General features: G+C 42.7%; 1 long non-coding RNA gene across 3 annotated transcripts; it reads left to right on the top strand.

The window, feature by feature from the left end:
• Positions 1–1060: 1060 nt before the first annotated feature.
• Positions 1061–27637, top strand: LOC137153436 (uncharacterized). Of its 3 annotated transcripts, XR_010919802.1 has the most exons (4): positions 1061–1180; positions 2041–2123; positions 23339–23519; positions 25286–27637. It is a non-coding gene; the product is annotated as an uncharacterized lncRNA (long non-coding RNA). The 3 variants fall into 3 exon arrangements; XR_010919800.1 differs by lacking the exon at positions 1061–1180 and having other exon boundaries at positions 1943–2123; XR_010919801.1 differs by lacking the exon at positions 1061–1180 and having other exon boundaries at positions 1943–2123; positions 23690–27637.

The raw sequence follows: 27637 nt of genomic DNA, 5'->3' as shown, positions 1-27637 counted from the left end.
ACAAAGATCACCAAGCCAGCTTTCCAAAGGGTCAGATGCTGAAGAAGAGGAGAACGGCAAATGGATGTGAATGTGTTGCCAGCAAATCTTTGGCTATCTCCCACACTGGCCCATTTCCCCCATCACAAAACCCAGCTGTCTTTTCTCTCATCAGACTTTCCCCTCAGCATCCCTTCTTGACCCTGGTTTGTTCAGCAGAGTCCTGTAGGATGATTTTGGGCGAGGTGAATCGTAGGTGGGAGTGTGCATGAATCCTACAGTCTGTATGCTCCCTGGCACATAATAGCAGGGTGTGGCCCTGCTCTGACCCTTACTGTGTTTTCAGGCTGTGGTTGCTGCCCTCAGGAATGTGTGTGCACAAAGGAACCCTGGTGCACATGAGGGACTGGGAGGGTTTGCAGATAGGGTGGGCTTTTTTGTTTTCTTTTCTGTATTGAATTCCTACAAGCCCAGAAGAACTGTTCTGTTTATCTAGCCCAACAGGCTCTAAACAAAGATATGAATCCCTTTCTGCCAGCCTTGCTCTCCATATATTGGTTTGGTTTTCCCAATGTAAATTCAAGAATGCACTGCTGATTGGAGGAGGTATTTTGCCAAGGGATTCTGCAAACTAAAATGTGAAATTCTGAGAGTTTCTGTTTTTCCAGGGTGAGGCCTGGATTTGCTTTTCTATGCACCCAGTAATGGTGTGAACTGATACGAGACCTGATAGACTCTGTTTAACACCAGTACAATCATGTTTGTTATACTGACTCATGCCAGACACCACATTCACCTTAAACTGCATGAGATCTCAGACACCAGACTTAGAGGAAGGAATGTGCACTGCCAAATATGACCCTAACTCTGCTCTGTTTCTTTACTGCAGAGTTAGGTTGGACACTTAGTCAGATGTTGCCCGGAACCAGATCATGTTATTTAGCTGAAGTACAGGACTGATTACACTCAGGCTGGCAACCCTCCCCACCTGCTTTGCAGTGTGGACCCATGCTAAATCATTCAAATGATAATAGTTCTCCAGTGCCATCCCACAATTCCCTCCCCTGTGCCCAAAAGGATAGACAAGTTCTCCCCCAGTTCAGTGGGAAAGAATCCTAGTAGAGCTCAGCTTATTGCAGCACTAAGAACCATGGGATGTGCCCCCAGAAGTTTTAGCAACACACAGGGGAATGCAGCACCGGTAAGCATGCAGTTACACAAGTAGGCTTTGCAATGTGGCTGCTCACAGCCAGGCCTTCAGATCCAAATGTTAATCACCTGGGTTAACTCTGCAATGAAGCTATACCCTAAAAGAGTGTGTTTCATTATTATTCAGGTGGTAACCCCCTACAATTACACTTCCTTTACCCCAAATTGAGAGCTTCTAAAAACCCCAGTGCTAAGAAATGTGGCGCTGAATCATTAAGGGATTCTGCCAGCTCCCCATTGCTATATAACCCTTTATCACTCACTCACACCCCACCCAATTCATGCTGCTCACCCACCTCTGGCTTTGCCCTTTACAGAAATAGCATGCAAAGGTTAGAATCATGATTACTAGGGAATGGCTTCATTACCTAGGGAACTCATTTTATAATTTCCTGTAAGTCTGTGTTGTTTTGCACTTTGCATGTACTTCTGCAAATTTTAGGGGTGAAATTCTGTTGTGTGGGAAGAGTAAACCATGAAGGATTACATGCAACTGAAAACAGGCTGGCTTCCTTAGCTGTTCTTAAAGAAGCTTAGTGCCTCTCAAAATCAGGACATGTATTGTTGTTGTTTATTTGCATTGCAGTAGCACCCATTGGTGCCTGTCAGAGATCAGAACTCCACTGTGCTAGGTGCTGTGAAGTCTCGTGATCAAAAGACACCCTGCCCTAAACAGCTCACCACCTAGACTAAATCAAGGTGCAATAGGTGGAGGAATCAAACAGCTGAGTATGAGGGGTGGGGAAGGATAATAGTAAAGTGAGAAAGTTGTTGTACATTGAGCAGAGGTCTCAGCACCCCACATCTTGGCACTTTCCTGGAGAAGTCCCATGGAGTTTTGTTTACATCTAGACAAACAACAATGAAGGAAATCTGCCTGATCCAGGTGAAATTGGACATATGGAATCCATAGGAATGTGGATGTCAGCTCAAATGTAAGTCATTAGACCAGACCTACTAAATGTGCTGAGGGAAAGAGATTCTAAAATTGAGAAGCCTAATTGGAAATAGTTACTGGGGACTTCACTCCTGCACAAAGGTGGGCAGAACTGGGTTTAAGAATTGAACTTCTGTGATTTGACCAAGAGGCTTGGAGGCAGGTATAGTAGATGAAATCTTATTGGGTTTGGATTTCAGTAGGGCTAATAACTGTGTAATAAGTGCTCTTAAGGGTGTCCTGTAAATTCAGCATTGGGAGATTCCCTTGAAAAATGTGAAACAAATGCTGTGTAGGAAGCTAATCTGTAGTGACCACATTATCCTGTCTCTCAAGGGCTGGAATCAGAATCATAACATGTTGGGGTAACTTTCCAGCAAAGGAAGTATGGGGATTTGTAAAAACTGTTGTGAAATGCAGGAGGGTAATTTAGTGCATGTCGGGTTAAAACTCTTACTCCAGTTTCTTTTCTTCCATGTTTCAAAATTCTTTTCATATCAGATACAGAAAAAGATGTTTAGGGATCAGCAACAGTCTTGGCCCAAACAACAAGGACTTGAAAAGGTAGTGGCATGGTATAGCAAACTTAAGTTCTAGAGAGAGCAGCACTTGCACCATGTGGAATGAATTTTTAGCAGTGATTAAATCTACTAACCATTTTCACATTATCTGTATAGGAGGAAACCTGTGATCAGAACAGATCATGCATTTAATGATGGCTCTTGAAATTAAAGAAACCCAAGTGAGAGTTGGCCAGGTGGTTACAGAAATTATGGGAATATGATACCCAGGGCACTGCAGATGTGGAGATAAATTTGACAATGGTGTATTTGATCCAGATGTTCCTGATGGGAGGACAGTTGTAAATACTGTCCTAAGCAGGAGAAGGAAGAATAAATTATGCAGGGAAAGATATGTGCTAACATAGGAGAACATTCACCTGATGCCCAAGGTTTCCAGAAAAGCAAATATTTCTTTCCAGCTTTTGGAACAAAGGATGCGAGAGTGATCTGCAGTTAAAAGTAACCTGTAAAGGACTGGTTTAAATTGGGTTTGTGCTCCTTTTTTGTTTGTTTTTATGAGGCATAAAGTAGTCCTGAAATAATATTTATATTTAACAAAGACTTCCTTTATCAAACGTGTAATTTAGTCCTTGAAATTAAATAGGTGTTTGTTTTGTTACTAACAAAGACACAATGTTTCAGACAGTCTGCTTAAAAATCCCTTCCCCACTTCATTGATTAAATTTCCTACTCTTGGTTCTTGTGATGCAATCTTTTGACCAGTTCTCCTTCATCACAGAGTCTTGAGCCTAGCCAGGAGCTGGATTTCTAATGCCAAATACAAGTAGGGGGGAAAAAACTGTATTTTTTTCATAATTCCTTTCAGGGCTTTTTTTATGGATCCCGAAGAAGCAAAAACTGGGCATGAGCCCAATCTTATTTTCCTGTGCAGGTCACCTTTAAAACAGCATAAATGGAGAATCTTGATACTAAAATAGAGTATGACTGGAAACTTAATTGGCAGTTGCAGCCACCTTGGATTGTAATGTCTCAGATTATCATCTTTGAGATTTTTTGGTGTAACTAAGAGACCCTAGAATTTAAAGATACAATGTTGTACAGGAATTTGGAAAGGCCAGCTGGTACAATGCATCAGCTAGTTGTTCTGGATGTATTGGATAAAAGAGAGATGCTGTGACTTTAAAAGTGCTGGACTTTTTGGGGTTGTGAAAATATTAGCCATGATGAGGGAGACAGTACTTACACACAAACTTTCTGAAGGCTGAGTGAAGATTATTGCCATACAACACTCCCCGTCCAGCATAATGCAAGAACTCACAATTTCTATTGCATCCCTTGGTAGTTAGGGCACTTAGCACTTGCTCAGTTGAAGATGCCTGATATCTTTCAAGATCAGACTCTAATTGTGTTAGAGTACAATGATGCTGCATCAGATGACATCACGTTGTCTGTGTGTTCATACGATGACACTGCAAAAGTACATTTGTGGCTGCCTTATCACTTACTGACACAATACTATGATACTTAAAATGAGTTTGTGGATCTTTAATTGTCTTGCTGAACTGTGGGATCACCTGTGAAAATTGGGACACTGGGATAAGTGGCAGCTCTGTGTTAATATTCTAATCCCCTCATGATGCTAGGTCACCGTCATCAGATACGTAGTCCTGCATCTTTATGGAAGCCAAGACGATTGGTGTTGGAGAAATTCTCCCACTATGGGGTTGTTATTACTGCCTATAAGAGGAAAGAAATTTGGAATCAAAGACAAAATGTGTGTGTTTGGGAGGTGAATATATAATTAAAGAGGAAACATTCTACATGCAAGGTTTTTGCTTTGGCCTTCTGCATCTGTGTAGCAGCAAAATAGGTTAGATTAGATCTCTAAACTAGAGCCCAGAGTCTGAACTCTCATGGACTTATGGGTTCAAATCCAGCTTCAGATTTCATGATGAGGGCATGTGAAGCAGATTCTCTGCGGATTTACATCCCATGCAATCTCATTTATGGGATATGAATCAGCACTGATGCCTATGATGAAACACACTGGAATGCCAAACCTGAACATTTCAAACCTGAAATGTCCCTCTGAACTTTTGAGGCAATGGGAAGAGGTTTTAAATCTGGGTTCTCATTCAGATCATAATTTTGCAATTTAAACCTGCACTTAACATCTATACTGGTGCCTGAATATGTACATGTGATGCCTATATGTAAGGAACAGAGACACTGAACTAGTTTTTATACTTGTTGACCTTAACACCTACCCACAATCCTCCCCCATCTCCTGCATCAACACAAACGCAGCTTCCACTCTTTGAAACCTTCTTTAAGATCTTTAGCTTCTCTAATTCAAAGAGAAATGTAATCCTCTTACCTCAAGAGCACCGATTGGATTTTTGAGAGGCATCACCTTTGTTGGCAGTGAAATAATCTACTGCTCATATCTGTATCTGAGATTGTTAGACAAAAAGAGAGTGGTGTGTCTGTCTGTCTCTCTCTGTTTGCATGTCTCTCTGCCAACTGACAATCTGATGAAACAGCACTTTGCCAAACATCTCTTCAAGCACTGGACATTTTCATAAGGTTGGGCAACTGGTTCGGAAGGAAAGTAAAACGAAATCCACATATGCTCCAGTCAGGACTAGAAGACCAGTGCATCAGATTTCCAACAAGTACCTAACACCAATTTGGGAGCCCTGCCATGTGTATAAATAAGGTTCACCTGCTCCTCTCATTTCTTTAACATCAAGAATGCTGTGGGCTTCTTTTCAGTGAAAATTCAGGCAGGAAGAATGACCCCAGAGGACTCTCTCATGCCTAGAGGAGGAGCAGTGGTTGGTTTGGGACTTTTCATCCCCAGGTTGTCAGACTGAATCCAAAGAAGGACAGTGATTGAAAGTGGTTCTTGAGTAATGGCTGTTCAGTGGCCTGTGGGAAATGGGTTATTAGTCTCAGCTCGCTTCCCAGGGGTCCATCCTGCAATAACTGACACCAAGACCCGGGCTACACTTAAAAATTAGATTACCTAGCTATGTTGCACATGGTGTGAGAATTCCATGCCCTGAGCACTGTAGGTAGGTCAACCTCCGGCCATGTAGATGTAGTTAGGTCGACAGAAGAATCCTTCCATTGACGTAGTTACCACCTCTCGGAGAGATGGATTAGGTACAGTAACAGAAAAATCCCTTCGGCCTCTGTAGGAAGCGTCTAGGCTATAGCGCGGCACACAGCTGCTGTGCTACCGTGGTATAAGTACACCCCTTTTCATCAGAGTATCTGAACACCTCACTCTCACTAATGGGTCTTAACCTCTCACTACCTCTGTGAGGCAGAGAAGCGCTATCCATCCCCATTGAACACATGGGGAAACTGAGGCACAGGGTATCTTAAGTCAGTGTTTCTCAACCTTTTAAGTAGCAAGTACCCCCCTAACTTCTGAAAAATTTTAATAAGTACCCCAACACTCAATTTTCCACTCTGAGAAATACAATCTTTTTCCCCTTTACCACTGGACGACTGTATTTCTCATAAAGCAGGAGAGTTCTGAGTTCTGCAATGCTGTGTGGCTGTGGCAGATCACAAACCCCCCTGCTGTTTCTCCCTTCCTTCCTCCTCCATATAGGAGCAAAGATCAATGCCAGCCAATCACTATGGCCTGATGGCGCAGTCATGGGTGTTCTCCTCACACAGGTGGGAACTTGTGAGGTATGAGCAGGCATTAGCAGCCCACCAGAGTGGATAGCACCACTCCTCGTGGCCGTCCCTAGGGGAGTACAGGCCTGGGGCAAATCACACTGTGTGGGCCCCTCTTACCATTTTTATACTGGTTAAATCTAGGGCTGTCATAGTTGTCAATAGTTGAGCAGTGAAATTGACAAGCCTGTGGATAGAGCCCGGCTCCAGGACTGGGCAAGCCTTGGGCTCTCCGCCTGGCTTTCTGGGCACCAGTCTTTGAGCTGGGGACAGGAGCTGCCACTTGGGCAAGTTGCAGGCGGCTGCCATCTGGCTGCCAGCCTGGGAGGTGAGTGACTGCCACCTGCTCCAAGCTGGGGCAGGGGAGGCTTCCACGGAGGCTGGGATCCGGGGACGTGGGCAGGTGGCAGGCAGCTGCTGCCCATCTTCAAGCCAGGACACGGGAGGCTGTCTCTCGCCTCAGAGCCAGGGTGCGGGTGGTAGCCACCCAGCTGCGAACCCAACTCACAGGGCACAGGAGGCTTCTGCTGGGCTCCGACCTGGGAACTGGGACCGGGCAGGATGCAGGCGGCAGCAACTCAGCTTCCCAGGACTGGGGCGGCTGCCGTCTATCTCCCAAGTAGGAGGTGGGATCAGGCAGGAAGCCGGCAGCTGCTGCCTGCCTCCCCTGGAAGCCGGTAGCTGCCACCTGCCTCCCAGCTGGGAGTGGGGACCAGGCAGGAAGCAGGCATCTGCCACCTGGTTTCCCCAGGAGTCAGCGGCTGCTGCTCGCCTCCCTTCACTGGGTTTTTTACCGCGTACCCCCTGCCTGTGCCTCAGGGGTACGTGTACCACAGGTTGATAAACTATGCTGTAAAGTATGTGTATGCACTGTAATGACTTCAGGAGGTGCACATCAGATTGGAGATTATGACGGAGGGGTGGGTTGGCCAAACTTGGCACTGCTACCCTGTGTGCCAGGTCACGACGCCCGGAGTGGGGCACTGGACCCTGCCCTGCAGGAGAAAAGCTGCCACTGTGGGGTGAGTGTGGGTGCAGTTGTCCCCTGGCACCCCTACAGAAGCCAGTCCTGAACACACACCTCTGCAATTGTGGCAAGAGAGAGAGTCACAAGGTTGGGGGCAAAATGATTGCATGGCAACAAGTAGGCATGCCAGGAGAGAAGGCTATAATGGGATCCAACAGTATCGTTCCCTAGGCTGGATGCCATTGCCCTGGCAGCAGTAGGTGAATTGTGGCTATCTAGAGACACACAGAGGATGTCTCTTCTTACTCTACCATGAACGATACATGCTGTGGGCCAAAATTGGGACCAGCATACTCCATCTCTGAGCCAGTCACACGTGAGGTGTAAAGCATTGGGCATGTGCGTGGAGTCCAGTGGAAACCTGGAAGGGGGCTGTTCTGGGTCCAAGTTTACTGAGTTTGTGTCTATGGAAAAGGGTGGAGTGGCTCAGCAACAAAGAACAGCCCTTTGGTCAACATGCATATTGCATATTTTCTCCCACTGTTTGCGCAAAGTAGGACAATGGGATCCATATAGACATTCTCTCTTACTCATTGTCAGCCATTTTGTCTTTGGTCTCCTTTTTCTTTGTCCCTTATCTCTTGGGAAAGGGCAGTGCGCCTCTAGCCTTTCACTCACTAAAACCCCTCGCTCACAATGTAGTCAATATACAGCACATCAGCTGACAAGAAGGAAACACATCCTGAAGTTATTTTTGAAACAGGATATTAGTTTATTAGAGAATAGGAAGAGTTTCCTTACTTCTCACTTGGGTTGATAGCCAACTGGCTAATACTTGGACATTGTGGTCAGACCTATTGTCTTGTTTTGAGCCTGCCTTGCTATTAAATCCAGCAAGGCAGTTTTGAACAAAAGATTCTCTTTCCTTATGCATCTCTCTCAGCAGTTTATATGTGCTTCTCTCATGCAGATTTGCATATATTCCGTCCCAGAATAGCCACACCACTCACATGTTTTACCCATCAAGCACATTTTTCGGCATTGACATATCTTTCTTCCTCTCACTCAGGCGTGCACAAATCCTTCTCATCCACATTCCTCCAAACGACCCCCACAGAGACAAATTGCTGCATTCGATGTTTTACATTTTCACGTGCTAAACATTCAGACCCAATTTACTGAAATTTAAGAGCAGCCAGCAGACTCATCCAGATTAATTATCAGTGCCTGGGAAAAAAATCAAATCAGTGGGAATTCAGCTTCAGTTATTCCATGCTTGGCTTAATGCCATAGGAGCAAAATAAAGCAAAACCAGCCTTCTCTACACAGAGACCTATCAGTCACTCTGTTTCACAATTAAATAAAGACTTAGTAGAGAACATTAAAAATACAGCGGTAGTTCATTTCTATCTGTCGCTCAATTAGTGGGAGAACAGAGCTCATAATAAAAATAATGGAAGCAAAATGCCCTATGGAGCAGTTTAGTCCTTAAGGGTATAAGACAGACTCGCATGCACTGTAACATCCTTCATTTCTAAAATTCTCCCAGCGACACTACGATGCACGCTGTCTCTTTAAGGGAAGGGTATCTTGACGCTTGTATCTATCAAGTATGTATGGAGTGCAGCATGTAGAGTTTCAGGACATAAATAATGCAAAAGCCATGAAGAGGGGTTTTTTTCCCCCTCCCCTCCATCTCTGGTTTATAACAAATGTTAATTTAATCAATTGGCAGTAAATCTGGCTGGTTGCTGATTCATGCCAGACGGAGCCCCTAGGGGACTGTAACAGAAGCTTTGCTATCTCATTTAGAAATGAACAATGCGGGAGCCAGTTTCATTGCTCTCTATCTTGTCCTTTCATGTGATTTGTTTTTCTTTAAATTTGTACAAAAATGAGACGATCGCCAAGCCTATCCAGTGCTGGAGGCAGAAGTGCATTCACATCATGGCAAATGGAATGCAAGTGTTCTTAACACTACGTTGCAATTCCTGGCTTTAAATCATTTCCAGATAATAATAGTAATATATGCAATAATGTTTGAATGTTGTAATTATTAGAAAAGTTGTTTACAAATATTAATTAAAAGATCTGAAAGACTGGTTCTAGGTGCCAGAATAGATTTCTTTACTCATGTGAGTAGTTCCATTGACTTCAATAGGATTGCTGACCTTGGTAATGTTATGCACGTATGTTTACAAGATTGGAGCTTACTTTAACTTGGAGCTTAATCTTAATTCTGCCCCTTAGTCTAAGTTTTCCTTTCCTTGCTGGTGGGAGAACCCCACCAGCTGCCACATTGAGGGTGTATAATTACAGTAGTTTGGTCTTTCTTCTTCTATTTACAAATTATTCACAAACAGACTTTGATTTTTACTCTTTTTTTTTTTTTTTTTTTTTCTGTTCAGAAATTGTTTTGGCTAACACATTAGGAGGACATAGGCCAAATCTTTGAAAACTGACTCGTGATTTTGGATACCTCCATTTTTTGTATGGATGAATTGAGGCACCTTAACCGAGTCTGACTTTCAGAAAGTGCTGATCGTTTCTCACTCTGAAAATCACTCTCTTAAAGTATCTTAGGTTGGTCACTCAGAAACAGGCTTCCAAAATCACTAGGTCCTTTTGAACATATTATCCATACAGCATTGCTGCATGGGGCCATGCACAAATGATTCACGTCAGCTGGCCTGTCAGTTGCTTGCCATTCATGATTTGTTACTGGCCACCTAAGTACCATGGTTCTGTTTCTGCTCTCTTATTGGTTGGTGAAATCATTTATAAATAGGAAAAGGGAAATGGACGGACATTTCCAGCATGAGGCTTGGCACAAACAGAGAGCTGCCTGAGTATTTACAGGGCTTCTGTTTTCTGTGCACCGTCATGTGAAAGACAAAAACAAAACCCAACAACATTTGTACAAATGCTGCCAGAAAACAAATATAAAGGGGTCACAAATATTGTCAAAGAGAATTCACATGTATTTGAACAGGGCCTTTTTTTGCAGTATTTGACCTTCTCCAATAATAGTCAGACCCTAGTGTGACAGCAAGGCAATAAAAATACCATTAGTGCTGGATGGAAATTTTACATGGAAATGTTTTTCTGACAGAATTTCTTTTCCTATTAAATGGAAATGTTTGTGGAAAAGGTCCATATGTTTTTTAAGAAATTCAATGACATCCCGCCACCCCAAAATTAGATGAAAAATTCAACAGTATATTTTTGTTTTCATCAAAAAATTTCATGGGGGGAAAACATCCCTTCCTGATAGCTCTGAATGTAATGTTTGGATCAGCTGATCGTTAGCCATAAATCTTTTACATAGTGGTTAAAAAAATGTACTCCAGTGGACTTTTTTGTTGAGATAAGCGCAGTAGGTTTAATATCTGTTACATCCTCTGTCAGGAGACTAAATCCTGCCTTGGCAGGGATCGAGTCAATTATCTAATGTCTTTCCCTTCTCTAGCTGTTATGATCCTATGATCCCATCATTTAGACAAACCACCCTCTTGCTCTGCTCTCTAGTCGCTAGAATATCATGCCTGGTTATCCAAGCTCAAGAAGCTTGTGTGTTAATGCTCTCTCTCTGGATCCATAGAGCCCAGCAGTGCTGGAGTCAAAATGGATTGGTGAGATTTAAAGTGATTTAGTATTTGTGTGTGCCTTGACCCACGCTCCTGGGCATGTGATGAGGACTTGGTTGGTCTTTATTAAAACTGATTACTTAGGGATAGGATGTGCCCTTATCTTACCTGGCCAAACCGGGCAGTAAGGTGAGTCAGGCCCCTCCCACCCACTTGTTTGACTTCCCTACAACTTGGAGGTTGCAGTCCATGCTTTCTAAATACTTCCCACGTTAAGCAAGTGGGCGGAGCCTTGGCTCCACTCCCTTCTTATTGGCTAGAGTAGCTACCCACGTGCAAGGAGCGGCAAGTCTCAAAGAGCTGCAATAACTTACTTCCCCACCCCAGGAACAAAAGGAAAGCAAGGGAACAGCTGTGACTCTCTAAGTCACAATTCCTCCACGGGGCTGCTCATGTGGCGGCACATCTGTGCATTGCTTTGTACTTAGTACTGAGTCTGCAGGTTCGACCTAGTCTGTCATGAACAGGGAGAGAACACAGAATGGAAGGAGCATTGTCAAGCAGTTAGAGCAGCGCACTGAAAGTCGGGATACTTGGATTTTATTCCCACTTCTGTCATTCACAATGTGACCTTGGCAAGTCACTGAAACTCATATTCCCAATACTTAAAATAATGAGTTACTTTGCAAGGGGGTTGTGAGGCTTTATTGAATCATTGTTTGTAAAGCACTTTAAGCTGCTGAGACAAAGGATGCTACAGAGTTGGGGAGGTGTTAGTGTTAAAAATGTTTGCCATGCAAGCCCTGGCCTGGAGTCAATAGACAGGAGAGTGAATGCTCCCTTTGTGACGTGCCCTGGGTAACAGTGTCTTCAGGCGATTGGATTTTTGTGTCCTTCAGTTCATCATTTGCACAGCTGAACAGATTCATGGCATAGCCACGTCAGCCCTCACCCCCCACCTGTTCTTGTACGCACATGTCCTGTCTTTGTGGTCATCGCTCAAGTCAATCAGACTATCTGACGTCATGCTACATGCTGTAAATGAAATGACAACAAAGTGATAGATGCACAGGGCTATATCTGATCTCAGCAGCTCCATTTTACAAGAACAATCTAAGCGGCTTCACTCTGCTAAACATGGAGTGGTGGAACTCTTAGCATCATGAGATTAATTTCTCACCTCTCAAGTCTTTTTTCTCTCATAGCTTCAGTATCTGAGCAAAAGGATTCCCAAACTCCACTTGGTCTTTCATATCAGCTGAGTTGCTGCCTGCTTCTCCATGAGGAAGGTCAGGGCCTAAAAGATCATGTATTTTTAAAATGTACAGTAGAAAACTATCACATTAGAACACCTACTATATACAAAAGATAAGGTCCTGATCCAAAACTCACTGAAGCTAATGGGTGTCTTGGCTTCAGTGGGCTTTAGATTAAGTCCCAGATCCCTGTGGCATACTTGCTGCGACAGTTTTGGCCATGTGCTATGGAAGAGGTGAAATCTTCATCCTTCCTTCCATGTTTCCCTTATGCCTAAAAATTCCTCAACCGAAATGAGCCCGATGTCCACCCTCTGTCCTCGCAAATCCATCCTCAAAACATATCTCTTCTGCAAAGCCCACCATTGCCAGCCCACATCAGCAAACATTGCTTTTTACCGTTCCAGAAACAGGATATAAAGAAGATGCGTTAGACAGATCCTTCCTCTGGGTCTCCTGCTATGATTAGTTTTGTCTGCCTGCATTTTGGTTGTCAGCTCCATGGGACATGACCTATATTTTCCTTTGTTCTCATACCACATCCAGTATATAGTTAGCAGTTAATTAGCAATAAACAATACCAACAAAATTGCCGTTATTTGAACATCACTGTACCTAGGGATACAAAAAGAAGTAGGTGGCTGATTAGTAGTGCACTTAAACACATACTTAACATTAAGCATGTGCTTAAGTCACACTGACTTTTAAATTAAGCATGTGCTTAAATGATTTGCTTAATCAAGGCCTTATTGGTTAATTATGGATCACATGACTAGGGTTATACTGATCACCAAATCCAGGATCTGGGGGAACTTTCCCCAAAAAGGCTGTTAGTGGGGACCTTAGGGTTTTTCCTTCTTCCTCCATTACAATGAGTATGAATCATTGATTAGAGTCAGGTGAGCATATCCCACATGATCAGTTTCTGTTGCAGTGAAGGTGAGTGGGCGAATCTGACAGGGAAAGGTATAATGAAAGCCCAGTTTGGAGCATTGAGTAAAAATGACGCTGCCTGTGAAGCAAAACAAGATAGAAACCACATAGCCTGCTTACAGTTACCCTGAGGAGCTTCCAGTGATCAGTTAGCTACAATTGTTTCCCAGTGGGGAAAACACCATTATCGCTACATCAGAGAGGTGTTCTTTGGGGAACAGGTGGGACAAGCCCATGCAAGACAAGTTGCACGAAGTAAACTTGGAGGATAAATACTAGATTCACCACTCATGACTTCAAACCCCAGCAAGCAGATCTCAGCAGTTCATTGCTCTGTAAATTGAGGTCCATGCATTTTACTTCCATAAGGTCTTTCAGAGGAGCCTTAAAAATGAAAATCCTGTTCTCTGGATGGATGTCAGAAATCTCAGGACACTTCTCATCATGGTAGGACTCTGTTTGTTTTAAAATTCCTAGCCAAAATTTTCACCCTCCCACTGTATCAACTACCTAATGGCTGCCTCTCCACCCCAGAGATGGCTGCATTTCTGTGGCTTTTTAGGTGTATGAGCTGTAAAGTGCTTTGAGATTCAATAAATTATATACATCAAAAATATATCATTTTACTTTTAGTGCTGCCTATAATGTGGTTCATACCAACCATGAAAGAAGGCAAGGTCCCTTCCTTGAAGAGCTTTATAGCCACAGCAGATTTTTAAGAGGCTAATTTTGGTAATGGGATAGAATAGATTGAAGCTTCATTTTTATTTATTTCTTTAAAGTAAGCAGGGCTTCTACAACAACCAGCACAATTTATGGAGACACATCCAAACTACATGATCCACAATTTTTCACAATGCTGATTTCCCCTGCCTTTACCAAATTCTACCTGTTGTTAGTAGTTCATAGGTTATTTTATGATGCTCTAGGATGGCTCTTTCCTGAGCAAAAACATATTTGAAGAAATGTTAAGCTTTCTATTGCTCTGGAGACTTTCATTTTTCTCTGAATCAACACAATAGTTTGCAAGGCATGTTTAACAATTGAACAGTCATCTGTTTTTCAACACTGTATATCATAGAATTCTGGAATAACTAAGCCTCTTCAAATCTATACCAAACCACACTCAGCACATGATATTATTTCTAAATGCTTTTAGTTTCTTATTTTTTAAATTGCTATCACTAAACCTTGGATTTCCACTGTGCACTTAGTATTCCGTGTGAGCTACATTGCAAATCAGCTGCTATGGTTGCTCAGTTTCAATTAAAGGTCCTCCTAAATTCCAAGCCCTTAAGGTTTTTAAGCTAACCTCTGGAGCAAGAGTGTCCGTTGATGTGTGGAAAGAGATCATATTCACATGTCATCCTGCACTGGAGCAAAGTCCAGAACATTTATTCTATTGCAACCTCAGTAGGGTGGTTTCTGTATTTCCTTTGTCATCATTGTTCATTACCAAACATCTCGGTCTCTATTCAACAAATCACATAAGGCTGTGCCAAATTCCCATTAAAGACAAACCCTTTTGCCTGGCTGCAAATCTAGACAAACCCTAAATGATGCCTGAAAACAGAGAGTATTGCGCAGGTCAAACAATGGGACATAAATTTCATGAAAATTCTCATGAAAAAATTTCATCTTTTGTTTTTTAATTCAAAATTTCATCCAAATTTTTAAATTTTTAAAATTTTTTGTAACCGTAAAGCCATTTGAGAAACAGGATGACATTTTTATACCTAAAACTGTTAAATATTTTTACTCTTGTTTATCTGAAATTTCAGTGAAAATTATCTGGGAAACTGTGATTTTAAAAGCTTACTAAACAGGTCTACCACTGACCACCACAGTAAGCCTTAAACTGTGGTGACTAGACATCTGATTTTGAATCCATTCTGCTCCTGTGTTTCTTAGCAGAACGCAAGCAGCTCCACCTACGGAGTAATTTTGCAAGGGATCCAGAAGAAGCTTTTTTGCTATATGATCACTGAAATTAAAACGGTCCCGCTGGATAAAAAAATTGGTGCATCTTGGCAAGCATCTCTGCTCTGTGCTCCGTTGAACAGCCAGGTCTGGACGTTAGTTGAAATGACGTGACATGTGTACTCCTGCCAAGTCAGAATTGTTAAAGGACTCTTTTCCTGCTAGATGTGATGGTTACAGTCTAAGGGAAACACCATTGGTACAAACATCAGTAGCGGTAAAAATAAAAATGGCAATGGATAAAATAAGACCAAACATAGAGACAGGTGACACAGGAAACATATCGCTGCTGACCCCCAACCACATACGCCAGTCAGGCAAGGAGATTGCAGTAGGTCCCACAATGATGCACAGGAGGATTTTTTTTCAATCTGGTTTAAATCCCAGGTGGCTTTCCGACAAAGTTCTTCCACAGTGCGAGTAGCTGTCCAAAAACCATCCACGCATGGCCCCGAAAGGCCTGACAAGGGCTCTTTTCCTGCTCCTTTTTGCTTCAGGCACATGGACAGCTTCTCCACACTTCTTTTGTGAAGCCTGTCAGCATCAATCCACCATTCAAAGAAGTTTTGTCATCTTTATTAACTTTTTTTTTTAAAAAAAAAACCTTGCACCACTCTGCGATAAATTTCCTTCCTGATCACTTGGTGTATTCTGTGTCTGAACGGTCTGTTGGGTCAGAGTCACCCAAGTTGGCCCAGGGAGGTGTAACTTGTACTTCCCTTTGCCAGTTAATCTCTCTGCACACTAGCAGGAATTCACCCCAAGAGAAGGTAAGCAGCTCAAAAGCTGAGGTCTTAAGTCAGTGGGGGAGCATTTTTAAATTCTGTTGAAAGCTACTGAGGGGATGCACCTAGTCTGCTTGTCCTGGCCAGGCCCCCAGGAAGTGGACCCCATTTTCCTGTAACTGTATGGAAATTGAGGCCCTTGTACCTACCTGTTTCCCACTTCTGCACTTAGCAAAAGCAAAGATGTTCCAGTTGTTAGGGTACTAGCCTGCTACTCAGGAAAACCATGGTCAAGAATCTGCTCTGCCACAGACATCCTGTGTGACCTTGGGCAAGTCACTTAGTCGCTCTGTGCCTCACTTCCTCATCTGTAAAAATGGGGATAATAGCACTACTCTACTTTGCCGGGGGTGTTGTGAGGATAACTGCAGTAAAGATTGTGAGTGGCTCAGATACTGGTAGTAATAGAGCCATATAAGTACCTACGGACAGTAGATGAATCATGTATGTTCTGTGGTCTCAGATTTGGCAAATGAGATCCAGCCTAGGAACAAATGGAGTTTCACCCAAAAATTGTTTCTGCTTTTTAATAGTGTGCATGTGTGTGTGCAAGTCATACAGTGAGTGTACCATGTGCAAGAAGACCAGAATGTGTTTTGTGGGCGGATGGCTGCCAACCTGTTCAGACCCTGCATCAGGCTCCTATGGCTGTATTTAGGTTTCTAAACAGAAGTGGCCTAATTTTCAGATGTACTTGGCAACCCTATTGCCTTCAATGGACATTGAATCAGTCCCTAAGATACCAGTACAGAAAGGTATGTCTTTAAGGGCTCACTGTGACCCAGCATGGAGGGCAATTGTAGGACTAGACCAGAGTAATGGCATAGCTGGTGGATCATCGACTACACACTCACAGAGCGGAGGCACAGAAGCTTTGGGGTGGTAGCTCTGTAGCAGCCATAGCATGGTTCTACACATGCCCATCCCAGGATTCCTTCTCTGTACACACAACTCCTGCAGAAGTCCCCAGTACTCAGCTCTGTTACTGAGACTCTGTGCTAGGGGCAGGATTGCATGCTAAGACTGGGACCAAAAATTAAATAAAGGCTGACACTCTCTTTTTGTTGAGTATATGCCCTTTTTATTTTCACCTTTTAAATAACTGCATGTGAGTTGGGGGCATAATGTAGGCTTCAATGCTGCATTCTTGCTGCCAGTGGTGTCTGTAATGTCCTTAGCATTAGTTAAATGCAGGCTGTAGTGCATCTGAGTGACATGAATTTGTGATCACTCTTCTCTGCTTTTATTCAGTGTAGGATCTGTCTGCTGTCTCAGGCAGTAAGTAGGACAGATTTTAAGGGGGAGAACAATGCACATCGGTTAGAATTCCTCATTGCTGCAGAACAAGCCCTTGTCTGAATACATCTACTTGCTGGAAGCTGTGTCCACTGGATGGTTCTTTGTTCTGGAAATGATAGTACCCATCAGTGTCCAATGCATCTATTTAAAAAGAGCCTTGACTCTTTATCTCAATCACATTCCAAAATTACTTCCTTCCAACCCTGAACCTTGAGCGGCAAACTGACTTGACCTCAAGGCATGATAAAAAATAATGCCACCAGGAATAACAGGAATGGCTGCACGCTTAACCCCTTCAGTGCTAGCCCTACATCATTCCTGTGTCCCCTTAGCTATTTCTAAAGAGCACTTTCTGATGAGAACAGAATGTCAGGAAAGATACTGGAACTGTTTCGCTGGATGAAAGAAATGCATTTCCCAAATGCACCTAGTTCACTGCCTATTAATGGAGGGGTTAAAGAAAAGAACTGGGTTGGAAAAATCCTATAGAATATAGCAGATTAAAAACAAGCAACATCTGTAGAAAGAAAGGGAAATAGTGCATATTGTTGCAAAAATGAATATTGGGTACTAATTTAGATAAACGCCCTCTGTGAGGGGTTTGTTGCAGGAAATGTATTTATCGAATCAAGAAAGCAATAAATTGAGGAGATGATCTTTATCGCAGTTGCTGTGCTCAGGAGAAATGAGCCCAATGGCTGTCAGGATAACAAACTAGATTTAGTTGACGATTTGCTTTCAGTAAAATGCCAGGACTGTAAATAATTTTAAAATGGCCTGTCATTCATTTGCCAGCTCTTCTATAGGAAAATCTAATCGATGCAAAACACATTTCTTAAACAGTGCATGAGAAACCAAAGCACTGAACGCACACAAAAAAACTCCAATGACCACACACCGGAGTGGCTTGTACTAGATGCATGCACAGGGTTACTATGGAGAATAAATTAAGATGCAACCTGCGAGTCAAACTTGCCGACTTTATGACAATGTCTAGTAAATAATCGCTACTTGCACATCTCCTTTCACTGAGAGGCACTAGCATATGTCTTTGAATATGTTCTCCTGGTAATTGCACAGGAAGATTACACATTTGGTTGCCTTGTCTAATATGAATAATGCATAGTGAAGAGGGGAAAAAAATCCCCAAAGCTCTAAGCTGCTTGTTTTTAGATGGACGCTTTTTTAATATTATTTAGATGTCACATTCATCCGCCAAAATAACTGTTCTAGTCTTCTATCACTGCAAAAATCCACTTTTTGAGGAAAAAACCACACAGCCACAAACTAATCTGAGATTATCCATGCAAATTGCCACTGGAAATTTCAGATGTAAAAATCTAATCTTGATAAAAATGACTAATGGGATTTCTGCTGGATTTTGTTTTTCTCCTGACTCACTAATCCATTCTGGGGGAAATCCTTCCATCCATTCATGTTTAGATTAAGTAACACTGGTAATGCGAGACAGTGGAAGGTAGCTACCTGAACCCATTTTAAGAATGTTTTGAAATGGACTGCTCACATTCTGCTTAGAAAACAGAGGCTTTGCTTTTGTCACTTTGGTATCTTCCTCCTTCTCCCCAAATCAAAATGGCTAGTTAGCACAGCCTGCTTTTTTTCACTCGGCCTGTTGTTTTCTCTTATAACTCCCTCTCAAAAGACGAGAGTCAATTTAAAATCCACCAAGTCTAAAGGCTAAGCAGCAAAGCACAGGGAAAATACCAAAGTACACATGTGGAAGCCATGACATGGAAATCTACTACAAATTGTTGTTCCTGCTATATAAGAATGGTGCGTTTGCAGTTCTAATATGGAATAAAGATGTTGTTCTAAACTGACTTGCTCTGCATTAACACATATAAAAAAGAATTCCCATGCATTGTTTGATTTTCAGTTGCAGGGACGATTTTTGCTCTGTGTGACTCCATTGGACCCGTTGCATATTAAACAAATACCAATTTTGAAAGCGCGTGTATTTACATAACAGAATGCAATAGGTAATACTAACAATAGTTATATTGCATAAATTCATGTAAAATAAAAAAATGTATCTATATTGTATGTAGATGCTAATGTATCTGTTACACAGTTATTAATCCCTAGTAACTGCATTTTTATAAAAGATGAATAATAAAAATTGCATTCTCCAGTTCAGTTAAATAAATCAAGGTTTCCATATTTTAGGTTCTATCTATGTATCTATCTAAACTGATCTACTGAATCTAAATGAAAGGCAAATATGGAATTCTTGATTTAAAATGTTATTGGTGTATCCGTTAACTATGAGCTATTCATATTATTGTATCATTGTTTTTGAAGGCTGAGAAGAGGAATCATTGAATGGTTCCTGTCTGTCTTTGTCCCAAGGTTATCCAAAGTTAGTTTCCATTTTGTGTGTGTGTGTGTGTGTGTGTGTGTGTGTGTGTGTGTGTGTATAATATATATATATATCTATATAAGAGCTTTCTTCTGCAGCAGACCTGTTTAAATCCCATTGCAGATCCTGAACAATATGTGCTTAGACCCAACTTCTCTTGGGGTTTCACTCAGTGCTAAATATAAATATAAGTATATACAGCTCTTGAAGTGACATTAAAGACGACTTAGAGTAGATGGCTCCTGGATCCCTAAAAGGTTGATTTCTTCTATATAAAAGAAACATCGTTGTTGAGAGGATCTCAGCAACAGGGAAAAGATAGGTTTGTAAATTGCTTCAGATGTTCCCCTGGGAACTTGGTGACACATGCAAAGGAAGGAGCGGATCCTTGCAGTGAATGCAAAACAAATAAACCAGGAAGCTAAATCAGCTCTCTTAAATGCCAGCTGTCAGCTCTCTCTCTGTGATGTTCATGAATTCAGGGAAGCTCCTGTCATGGTGTATAGCTAAGGATCAATAGGTTGGAGGGATGAGAGGGCCTGGTTGAATAATATGCTTGGAAAAGGAACGAGGTCAAGCAGAGACTGTTGGATTTGACTTTTAGCCTGAGCTCGCACAAACTTCACTGTAAAATAAGTATGCTGTTGATGTCCCATTCTCCCTCTTACTCTCCCCCACCTCCCAGCTATTCTTTTTCTGCAATGCACTGATACAAATACAGTTTTATGCAGCATGACCCTAGAGGAATAGACAGGCCAACATAGTTGTGCTATCAAAAATGATGCTGTGTGGACTTGTTGGGTCATGCTAGCTATTATTGTGGTTGATGAGTATTTCAGAGTATGGCTACCCTTAGCATCTTTCTATCTGTTGTATAGATAAATAGACCCTGGGGCTATGCTTTTTAGTTTATATTCCGCTTGTGCGCATCTGCTGTTGCTGAGGAGTGCCATTGTTGGAGAGCTTTTAATGTTTCGGTTATGTAATTTTCATTAAATATGGTGTTAAAATTTGTAAAGACTGATTGATTTCTGTAAAAGGGGGGATGTAATGATTAGGGTTGCTTGAAAAATGTTCACAAAAATGTATTTCTATCTTTCACTGAAACTCAATATTTTTTGAAAATGTGAAATTCTGAACATTTTGACCAACTCCATAGCTGGTAAAAAGACAGCATTAATTTGCTATGAGAATTTTTGCAAAAAATAAATCCCATTTTTTGGTTGAAATTCTAAATTTGGATGAAAAAATATAAGTGAAAAATCTAAATTCAGAAAATTTCAATCCGTTCTACTAATGATACTTGAGGTCACTGGATAAAAAAAAATCAGCCTTATTTATTAAAAGTGGCTTTTTAAATAGATTTTTTTAGAATGTCTGACAATTCAGAGCTAAGGGAATTCCACAAACAAGCTATATGTACTCTGCCTACAAACCTCGCCAGAAAAATGTCATCCAAAAGCAGGAGAGGAAGGAAATGCAACACCTGACTTGACGTAGAATCAGTTTTGCAATAGTGAGCAAAATTGCTTTCCAATTTTTGTCATCTCCTCTTTATTCTGTGTACACAGTAAGGATAGTCATTAAGTGTCTGGTTTATTTTTGCGAATGAGGTGTCTGGGGTCCCTGGCCATTATTTAACTAATAGATGGGTGAAGCTGGAGATGTGATTGCACGGGGATGTTGGAGCCTAAGATCCGTGTCAGGAGGGAGAATAAGAGTTACAGTGATCGTTGAACTTGGTATAGAAACAATGAATCTGGCTGTTATGACTCTGTTCCACTTCAGCTACCTTGAGTTTGTGATTTGTCTGTGTACTGATTGTACTGTAGAGAGTGCAAAGGCGACTTAAAGCCATCTTATTCTCCTACCCTGGCTGGGCCACAGCTCTGATAGAGGTTTTGTAGAGATGTAGATTCTGAGGCCAGAAGTGACCATTGTGATCATCTAGTCTGACCTCCTGCATAACACAGGCTGTAGAAGGTCACCACATGATTCCTGAAGGTTCAAAAATGCATAGCAATTAATTCTTAAATTAACCATGAAACCTTCCTACAGATATGCAATGGCCCTTGTGTGCTTCCATTTCAGGTGAATGAAACACACGTGGAGTTACCGGACCAAGCTATTTTTGAGATATCAAAACTACAATCACCACCATACATTAGAAAGCTCTTCAAACATGAATAATCTGTCATTTCCCTAACTCTCAGATCGCTAGCGTTCTTATTCTAATTCATCTCAAAACTGAGGATTAAGACATTGACTACACAAGAGACCACAAGTGAGAATGGTGATTGGAGTTGCTTTGAGAAACGTCAAGGGCAGCGGAGGGAACCATCAAAATCAGACTTAGACTGGAAGGCTTATTACAGTCTTAATAATGAAGTTGCCATTGCAGTTTTTTTTATTTATACGGTGTGTATACGGGAGAGAGAGAGAGAGAGAAAGATTGCAGGGTTTAAGTGTATCAACATTCCTAGGAGAGGCTATCGTACTGCAGGTAGAGCAATGAGCCAGATATAGCTCTGAGTCAGCTCTTTCCCAGCCAGGAGATAATTGATCCAACGAGACAGTGATGCAGCAGAAATAAGTAGATAAATATGGAGTTAACATTATTGCTTCAGAATAACATTCAGCATCCCCTCCTGCCTCCCCTCCCCCCCATCAATGTCAACTTTATGGCGAGATCAAGTGGGGGGGGAAGGGAGGACAGGAGAGGCTTTGTAGATGAAAACGAAGGCAACATTAAAAACCTTGCCTGTGCAGCTAATAGGAGGGCAAGAAGCTGAAGAATCTTTCCTCTGGGCTTGTTAGAACTGAGAAATTAGTCATTTCTCACTGTTCCCCTGGGTTTAGCCCTCAGACTTCTCCCTCACTTCTAGCCACTTCATGGCACATCTTTCTAGAATGGGGCCCACTTCAGTCCGCTACATTGTGCACCAGGGCTGGCAGCATGATTTGGGGGAATTGCAGGCCCTGTGACGTAGGGAGGAGCTGGGTCCTGCACTACCTTACTCTGCTGGAGGGGAAGACAGGACAGAACCCCCTCATCCAGTCCCTGAGCTGGACCAAGAGAGAAGCTCACCCTGGTGCCAGAGGGAGAGTCAGATTGGCACCTGGATTGCTCTTTGTGTACAGCACCCTGTGAGACTCAAGTTCAAGCCGAGTCTTCCTGCTTTCTTTCCCACATGCACACCCAAGACCTGCCTCTGCTGGCATGTGAGGGAAGATTTCAAAGCCTGGACTAGTGTCCCCTGCTGCATAATTCAAGTCTTAGAAGAACGACCCCCATTCACTCCCTTAACAGAAAGCCCTTTAAAGACTCTATTGCCTGTCTTTTAACAGCCTTTCATCCCCTGGATATTGATCTCCAAACACCCTTCTTCTCTGTTTTCTTCTGATTGCCGTGGAGCTGCGCTTCTCCTTTAATGCTCAGATTCCCCTGCTCCCTGGCTTTGCCTTGCCCAGAGCTGATCCCAGAGCTTGTCTGGCTGATCCCTCTTACTTTGAAAGCCTGGCAGTAGGGAATCTATGCTTCTCAGCAGATACGAACATTTCACAACTGTTGGGTTTTTTTGCTCCCTTTGAAAGCAGCCGTTTTGCTCCTCTCAGCGAAAGCTGCTGTCCTTTGCCAATGTCGGTTGCTATGTCTGAGCTCTTCATTTTGCATTCTGTGCACTGTGGAGACAGGGAGAGTGAAAGGGGAAAAGTTAAAAGGGGGATGATGTGAAAGATCACAAAGATGCTTCCCGCAGGCTCATGGGGGCAGACTTGCTCATTTATTTCATTTTCGCTTGTTACAGAAAGCATCCCCTGATTTTCATTGGCCCCAGCCAGAGGGAGAGAGAGGTCTGGATCTGTCAGGCATTGATCACCGGGCTAACGGGAGAGACTGTGGTGTGATGCTGACGCAGCCCGCTGACAAGCCAGGCAAGGGCCCAGGGGAGTAGTGTTGAGCTGGAGAGCATCAGCAGCGCCAGGCAGGTATGGAGCTGACAGCTGGGGAATAGCTTGAAGGCGCCTGGATGGTGGGAGCAGGCTGGTGAAACAGTTGGACCCCAGGGGAAGTTAGAGTTTGTCACTAACAAATATTGTTGTTCAACTTTCTTTTCCTTCTTCCCTCCCGGGTGCTGCTCACTCCCATCGGCATGAAGCCACCCCCTTCCAGGAGGCAGCAAGCGTGCTAGCTCTGTACGTACGCACTAGCAACATCCAAGGACACTTGGTGGTCAGCTGGCGAAAGAAATCTTAATGGACACTCCCTGCAGCACCAGCTCTCCTCAAAGCAGGCCCTTAAACTGGATTGTGCAGACAGATGAACACACTAGCTGGTGTCTCCTTCTCTGCTAGTTAGTCTAGCTTCTCTGCACCAGCTGGCATCTCCTGGTGTGGCCTTTCTCCACACTACATGTTGTTGTTATTACAATAGTGCTTGGAGACTCCAACTGAGATCTGGGCCCCATGGTGCTAGGCACTGTACAGAGATGAAGTGAGAGATGCTCCCTACCACAAAAAGCTTACCATCTAAACAGACGGGGGATGAAGCCTTACTGGTCCCATTATACCGATAAGGAACTCAGACATTAAGTGACCTGTCAAAGGTCACAGAGGAAGTCTGGGGCAGAGCCAAGAATTAAACCCAGACCTGGGTTTGGCCCACAAGATCTTGCTTTCTCTGAAAGGATGATTTCATGCTAAAGACATATCTAGAAGATCTTGCAATGTGTGCTTTCTTGGGGCAGAGGGTTGCACAGTGGCAAAAATATAGCCAGCTGGATAATTTGTTGTGTTCTTTTTATGCAGCTTGGTTGAGGAGGGTGAAAGGAAGGCATCAAAATGAGGTCAGCCAGGAAAAGAGGGTCCAATAAGATGATGAATATTCACTTAATAATTCCTGGCTGTCACATATATCCCACATCACCTAATCTACTATTGTATAGTCTGAGCTACCATGTAGATAATGTAGGGCCATTGTCACACTTCCGTGGTTAGCAGTAGTGTAACCTGTAAGGGGAACAACAACAATTGTCTCATCATGGATTTCTTCCTAATTCCATTGCATCCTATACTAGGTAAGAAGTGAGCATAATCAGTGTTACCAATAGTGAGATTGTGTGTTCAGTGGGAGACCAGAGGATTTGATCCAAAGGCCAAAATAAATGTTGAAATAATGGCATTGTCAATAAACCTATCTGTCTTCACAATACCATACCACAACAGGGAAGCACAATGACACATTCAAACATATGGTTCCTTGTTTTAACCATTCCCCACTGGTACGAAATTAATAGCAATACTACATTGAAATTCATGCCTGGAAGATCCTAGTGTATGTGTGTTTAAAAGCTGTGCCATCTGATCAACTAGCCAGTGCCACTCTGGGGAAACACTGAAAGGGGGCAGCATTTGCAGCTCATATTATCTATTTTAATTTTTAAGCCTTCCTCTCTAGATGAATAGCTTTTTAAAATGTTCTTTCTCATTTTTTTTCTTCTTTTGATTTTAACTTGGCTTAGATCTCAGTGCTATTTCATCTGCTCTGTAAGAGCATCCATTGATACAGCATTATTTTAATCCAAGCACACTGTTAGTTTTTAGGAAAAAGCTTACAAAAAGCTGCTGGTATTTGTTCCAGAGACTTTTTAGCGTGAAAGAGAATTCTTAACCTTCACTGCTGGTGACTGCAGACAACACTGCTTGCTATTAATCATGCATTGTTGATGCAAGGCCTTAGTATTTTTTTTCTATAGAGAAATATCCCTGGACTCATGAATGTCATCAAGTCAAAAAGCTACAGAGATCTAAATCAGCAGAAGAACACGCCACTGAATACAGCAACGATTTTACTGTAGAAGAGAGAAATGATGAGAGACTCTTGATCTACAAAGTGTGCCATGTAACGATGCCCATTATTTGTGAGAAAACTGGAACTTGAATGGCTGTACTTACTTTATCCAAGACTTTTATTATAAAAGAACCAGTAACAACAAACAAAAAAAGACACTGCCCCATGCCAAATCTGCCAAGATCCCAGCATTTTCAATTATTATTAGAAATCGTTTCTCTGACACTGTACAATATAATGGTGACGATGTATTGTTCATATTACAATAGCATCTGGAGGCCAAAGTTGAGATGAAGGCTCCATTGTATTAGGCTCTGTACAGTCCCATATTAAGAGGCAGCCACGGCTACCATGAGCTTACAGTCTAAATAGACGAGACAGAAGGGACATGGGATGGGGTTTACAAACCCCACCCTGGAGAGCAACGGGATAAAGAACAGGTCTGGGACTGGGTAGCTCCGCCTACAGGGCCTGCACAAGCTGAAAGCAAGGCTTTAAAAGGGGAGAAGAGCAGCTCAGAAGGAGGCAGGCAGTGGAAGGGAGCAGACAATGGCCCTAAGCTCCAAGAGTCAAAGTATTGCCCCAGGGGCACCATGCCGAGGCCTCACTCCGCGGACCAGGGGAGAACCTAGGAAGGAGAAAAACAACTGAGTGTGAAGGTCAGAGACTTGAGAGAAGGGCTTTGCCTTGGTGCAGTTGGCAGGGGGTTAGGGTAGGAAGTGGTCCAGGGACGGCAGCAGCTTGACACCGCAAGGGGCTGCGTGTAGCTGCCTGCCATTGGGCCCTGGACTGGAGCTCAGTGGAGAGGGTGGGCCTGGGCTCTCCTACCTTGCCCCCAGCAGACTGCGCAGCACCAGGGGCCTCCACCTAAGGCGGGAGGCCTACTGTGACTGACCTGGATTATTCAGAGAGCCAGCCCCTGTTGCCCTAGTGCAGAAGGGGAGAACCGGAAACCCTGCCTGACCCCTGGGCAGCACTGTGGGTGGCAGCACACCTTTTACAGAAAGTACTGTGGATTCCCATTTTACAGATGTGGAACTGAGGCACCAAAAGATGAAGTGACATGCCAGTCCTATAGGACGTCTGTAGTAAAACCAGGAGCTGAATCCAGGTCTGTCAACTCGCAGTTCAGTGCCTTAACTATCAACCTCTTTTTGCATTCAATCACACTCCCTGAACTGAAGGGTTTGCAATCTAATGGCTTGATCCGGCAAACTATTAATACTGGGTATAGAGCTTACTACAGTGAGATATTTCATTGAGGTTTTTTCTTTATCCCATTGATTTCCACTGTACTTGGTATTAAGAATCATGGCCTAAGTAAGACAAGACAAACAAATGCAATGAATTTCAGAAAGATGTAGCATGTTCGTTTTCTCAGACCTTGTTGCAATCTGAATTTAATGTAAAGCAGGTTTTTAGCAGACTTTTCCATAAGGATGCACCAGTAATTAAAACACTCCATAAACACTAAGCTAAAATCTAGTCAAATGCGTGACAACCACCTACCAGAGGCTTTCATGGCTATTATTGATCACATTATTGATTTGATTCACGGTGTGGACATCTTGGTAACTATTGACGAAATGCCTGAGATGATTGGGGATAAAGTAGTAACAGTGCTTGTGATCTTAGCTGATAAAGCAAATGGATGGGTCAGGCAAACCTTTGGAGTTGGTCTGCTTATTAGTTGTCAGTAGAGCTGGTCAGGAAGCTACCTTCCCGTGACAAATTTTGAAGAAAATGAACATTTTTTATTTAAAAAAAAAAAAAATCGATAGAATGTTTGGCATTTTCCAGGCTCTCCAGCCAGACTACATCTCCCATGATTCTCCATGGCCAGAGAATCCCATGATGCACTACCTCCCTTCTCCAAATGGGGATACCATATTGCTTCATTGGAGATGTATTCTGACAAGTGAGCCTGGTCTGTAGAGGAGAATGGGAGATTAAGGCACCAGAACTACAGCTCCCGTGAGACACTGCAGCATCATTTCCAAATCAAATATTTTGGGGGTTGAGCAACATTTTTTGGTATTTGAATTTTGACTGGAAAAAAACCCGTTTTTTGACCAGCTCTATATACTTTGTATTAAACTAGGTCCAATCTACATCTGCTAATCCTTGCGACATCTATCCTATCCCTGGCCAGTATATGGTCAAAAATACTTTTAGGCTTCTTTTATCTGTATCTATGCAATGAGCTGCTAGGACCTCATTTTTATATACCTTGAAGTAACTACAAAAAAGTGATAAA

The sequence above is a fragment of the Emydura macquarii genome, unplaced genomic scaffold, assembly GCF_026122565.2.
Source record: "Emydura macquarii macquarii isolate MOO-44397 ecotype Brisbane River unplaced genomic scaffold, CSIRO-AGI_Emac_v2 contig_1253, whole genome shotgun sequence".
Lineage (NCBI taxonomy): Eukaryota > Metazoa > Chordata > Testudines > Chelidae > Emydura > Emydura macquarii.
The sequence above is the reverse complement of the archived record's forward strand: the minus strand, read 5'-3'. Positions and strand labels throughout refer to the sequence as shown.